This window comes from Myodes glareolus, chromosome 1 (genome assembly GCF_982192425.1).
Source record: "Myodes glareolus chromosome 1, mMyoGla1.1, whole genome shotgun sequence".
Classification (NCBI taxonomy): Eukaryota; Metazoa; Chordata; class Mammalia; order Rodentia; family Cricetidae; genus Myodes; species Myodes glareolus.
This window is the reverse complement of record NC_142026.1, coordinates 142,400,892-142,406,030: the sequence shown is the minus strand read 5'-3', so window position 1 is coordinate 142,406,030 and position 5,139 is coordinate 142,400,892.

Here is a 5,139-nt window from a genome sequence, read left to right as displayed (position 1 = left end):
TGTACATATGGGGACCTGAATTAAATCCTCACAACACACATTTAGAAGGTCAATCATGGTGGTGTGCACTTGTAACCACAAAGCTCCATGGAGAGACACACAGACCTCTCAAACTCAGCCAGATTATGCAGGATTAGGTAGCACAATTATTAAATTCCTCAACAAATGAGAGATCCTGACTCATTAAAGCAAAAAGAGGTAGATATAGAAAAAGAAGCAGAGAAGCAGACAGACATGATTTCAACTTCTTTATTGGAACAGTAAGCAGCTCCATGCTTTCCACAGGATGAAAGTTGAGCCCATTTACAGAGGCTGGGAGATATATCTATATACATAGGAAGTTATAGCTATTTTTTGTGGTTTGACTAGGAGCAGGGTGGGTTATTTTCCATCCTCAGGCATATTGTTTCAGCAGGTGAAGCCGAGGGGTCAGGCTGGAGCCAAGCAATTCTTTATTGTCAAGGGGCTATTGCCCAGTACATCCTGACTCAAGTCGTCATGACCTGAGGCTATTACCCGGCAGATGACATCTGAAGAACAGCACCTGAGGTTGGCCTCTGGTTTCCACACACGGGTACACACATGTACAAGTGCACACACACACATACAACATACGTATGAAAAGAAATACAAGAAAAGCAAAAAGGTCCATGTGTTTCATTTTTACAAGTATTGTCGGAGTCCAGCATCTGTCAGGGTCCAGCCTCCACAGGGTTTGCACATTCCAGGGTAGGGGCATGCGGGTTAGAAATGTTAGGGAAAAGGAACAGAAATATGAAAGAAAAGGACAGAGACACAGAACAGAGTCCAGAGGGCAATTCAGTTTATATACCCCACTCCAAAAGAGGAGGGGGAGGCAAAAAAATTTCTTTACCAAGATACAAAGAACAAATAGAGCAATCACCTCTTCAATACCTGAAGCATCCTGAGGTAAGGATTCTGCTGTTTGCACAAGACGGACAGCAAGCACACCCTAGGTCAAGCATCCTGTAGTCATCACATCTTGACTCAAATTTCTTATTGTAATCTTGAAAGAGCAAAAATAGGCCTGAACTCTCTGACCTTTGGTCATGGCAGAATGAATCCACATATATGGGCTCCAAAAATGTATGCCACATGTTTACAAGTGCCCACAAGGCCAGAAAAGAGCATCAGATCCCCAGGAGCTGGGAGGTTGTGAGCCTCCTGACGTGGGTGCTGGGAACAGAACTTGGGTTCTCTGGAAGAGCAGGAAGCAATTTTAACTACTGAGCCATGTCTCCAGCTCCTTATATGTTTCTTGATAATAGAGAACATCCAAAGTAAGTAACTGTGGCATCCACAACTGGAGAGCTAGATGCATTAGCAGAGCTTACTGCAATTTCAATTTCTGTCACCTTTGAAGGAATATTCCTAAAACTAGATCAGTAAAAGTTTCTTAATAGTCGCCAGAATAAATAAACCAATAAATAAATTGTATGGAAAAAATGACTCTTATTCTCTCTCTCTCTCTCTCTCTCTCTCTCTCTCTGTGTGTGTGTGTGTGTGTGTGTGTGTGTGTGTGTGTGTGTGTGTGTTTATGTGGATTTTGAGGATCCAACCTGGGTCCTTATGCTTACAAACCAAACATAGAAATGAAATGTCTTATCTCCTCAGTATTCTTTATACTCCTGTGTTCAATTTATTTGAGTTGATTTAAGGAGGTGGAAGGAGTCGGAATGAGTTGAGAGTGTAAGGATCATATAACTTTATGCAAGAAAAAGGATTTGGGAGGAAGAAAAACACAAGTCATATTCTTTTACTAACAAAACATCCAAGGTCTAATTTAAACATATAAATATTTTAGTCTACAGGAATGAGTCGGTGGTTCTGTTGAAGATGATACCGTTGTAAAATATAATTGACTATAAATAATAACAATTGTGGGAACCCACAGAAGTGGATTCACTCCACCTTGACTAAAGGAAGGTCAGAGAGTTCAGACCTACTCTTGCTCCTTCAAGGTTATCCGACAGAAGGTTTGACCCAAGGTGTGGCTACTACAGGACATTTTGACCTAGGGTGTGCTGACTTAGTGTTTAGGTATTAAGAAGCTGATTACTTGGTTTGTTCCTTGCTTCAAGATAAAGATGACTTTTGTCTTCCTCTCCTCTTTGGATTGGGGTGTATAAAGCCTATGAGAAATAAATGCGGATAAATCTCAGTACTTACAGGACGCCCTCCCAACTCTATCAGTTGTCTCTTGTATATTTCTTTTTTTTTGGCGGTGGGGTGGGGGTCGAGACAGTGTTTCTCTGTTCTTTGGAGCCTGTCCTGGAACTAGCTCTTGTAGACCAGGCTGTCCTCAATCTGACAGAGATCTGCCTGCCTCTGCCTCCGGAGTGCTGGAATAAAGGCATGCACCACCAACAACCGGCGTGTATTTCTTTCTTAATCCTCATGCTTCTCTCCAAACACCAATGAATAAACCAGGCCAACTCCAAAAGAACTCTTGAAAATCCCTGAGAATAGATGGTAAGTGCTCTTACCCTCCGCAAAAAAATTCCCTAAGCCTATCAGGAATATATGATTTAGGCATTCTACAGTGTATACCTATTTCAAAGCACTGTGTTATTGTGATAAATAGACGCAATCTGTAAGTTAAATTTTTTATATAGTAGCAACAGAATTCTAAAAGTTCACAACAGTTCTCATTACAATTATCAAAGAAAATGGTTATTTTCTAACAAAAGGAGCACCTAAACACAAAGTAATGATGAGATGGAAGTGTTAACTACCCTGATTTGATCAGTACATGTTGAATCTCTGTACTGAACTATCATGCTTTAATCCATAAATATGTATACATATTTACATAATGTAATATGTAACCAAAGATGGAAATGTCAACTATCCTGATTTAATCATTTAACAATGTATATATGTATCAGGTTGTTATGGCTCATCCTGTAATAGCTATCTTTTAAAAGTAAATATTGCTAGCAAAAAAAGGTAAGGTTTTAAGTCTTATTGTTAAAACGGGAATGTAGCCTCAAAATAGCATTTCGTAGTGAAATATCTGTCTTTTGTGCATTAATTTCAAAGATTCTACAAGGAAGAAAGATATAGTTGACCACAGAGGGAACTAAAGCTCAGAGTTCCAAACTATCACGCGACTAAGGAAAAGTTAAGTGTGTGGTTGAAATAAATGGATGCTGGAGTAATCCACAAAACGACTAGGCATCCAGTTTGCATTAATGTGTATTGTGGAAAAGGGAGTGGTGATGGCTTGAGCTCGTGCTTACGCACAATCCAAAGGTAGCATGTGGAAGATTGAAGGACTGGGCGGCACTCATGTCTTCTGTGCGGGCCCGCTGGATTTCCTTTGAACTCTTTTTCATCATTACTTTATGCAGTAGTTGTCTTCGTGTTGGTTGAAGGGAAAGGAAAAACACAGGAAACCAGTCTTTCGTTTCTAAATTAAAGCTCTGCTGTGCTGATTGCTCAAATGGCTTTTCAGAGGCAAAACAAGTGGGAACACTAAAATTCCTTGTTTCTACAGACCACGAACTGGGCCCGCCACCACTACCGTCACTTTTTTGTAATTCTCAGTGGTAAACAGAGCAGGTTTCAGTGTATTTTGCAGATACTTTAAATCAGTGGTTCTCAGCTTGTGAGCCAAGACCCCACAGGGGCAAAGAACCTTTTTGGAGGGATAACCTAAGACCATTAGAAAACACAGATACTTACATTAGGATTCATAACAGTAACAAAATTACACTTATGAAGTAGCAACAGAAATAATTTTATGGCTGGGGGTCAGTCAACACAACGTGAGGAACTGTATTAAAGGGTCGCAGCATTAAGAAGTTTGAGAACGGCCGCCTTAAATGGTCTCAGGGCATTGTTTTGTTTGTTGTTTTCCAGTTTCATTGCCATTTAGAGAAGATAACGGACGAGAAAAAGGGAAAATACAGGCAAAGGATGCAATGAGGGACTTATTGTCATGTAATTTCTGAACCTGGAGAAGTTGAGTCCTCAACCTTCCACACTTTTCTGGATAGCGAATCCAGGTTGGGATGTTAAACCCTCTGAAGTCCCGCCCTTTTTACACTGCCCTGTGCTGCCTCTACCGTTAGATGGGGAAACTGCAGGTAAAGGCGAGAAGGCAGTGGATTAGGGAGGGTAATGTCGTGAGTTGAACCTGAGTTCAACTGCTTGAAATTTTGTTTTAACTGAAAAGAAAAAAGAAAAAAAGAAAAAAAAATCAGCACTCTTGTTCTAAAATGAGAGAGCTAAATAGCTACCGCTGAGTACCTACGAAACTCAAGGACCGCTCTCGAAAACATAGCTCGATCTCCCCTCCCCCATCTCGTTCCTCTGATGGAAGGGTCTGTCACCCTAAAACATCCTGAGCGGGCTCTTTTACAAAAGACGCTCTCATCTACCTCTCAGGGGTTCCTTTCCACCTTTTCTCTCTCTCGTCGTGCGGCCAAGCCACACTGGCACTTTATGTGGACAGGACGACAACCCACTTATGCTCGCGTACGTCCGGAGGACCATCCCTGCCACCCCTTCTTAGCTACACACAGTGGGAAGACCCTCGAGGATAGGTTGGGGGCGGGGGCACGTGCCTTTGGAGGCGCTGGCGCACAGCTAGTAGAAACCGAGAAGGAAATCGAGAGTGTCTGCTGCCCTCGTGGTGGCGCGAGTGCGGACACCGCACGCGTCTGCCGCTGCCCTGTCCGGGTGACAACTGGCTGAGTCCCCCACCGGGGACCGTGATGCTGCGGGCGATGGGTAAAGGCAGCGCTGCGGGCCTGGAGGGCGGCGCAGAGGGCGGCGCTGGCGGCGTGAAAGGCGCCTTTGTGCAAGCCCGGGTGTAGGACCCAGGGAGAGGAGAGAGCTGACCGAGACCTGGAGTCGGGGGACAGAGGCGTCCGGTACTCAGCCGTCGGATCTCCAGCAGGATAGTCGGGTAGCGCGGTGGAGATGGTCTGAGGCGGTGGCCAGGGCCGGGAGTGGGAAGAAAGCAGTTTCGAGGAAGCTGGGGAGAGGGACTTGTCTCCCCGCCCTCTCCCCCTAGGTGGCAGAGGCCCCGCTGGCTAGCAGGGTGCAACCACTGGCCCCGGAGCTCACTCCGGAACCGGCATCTGGAGAGCGGCCCCCGGGTGGAGCCGC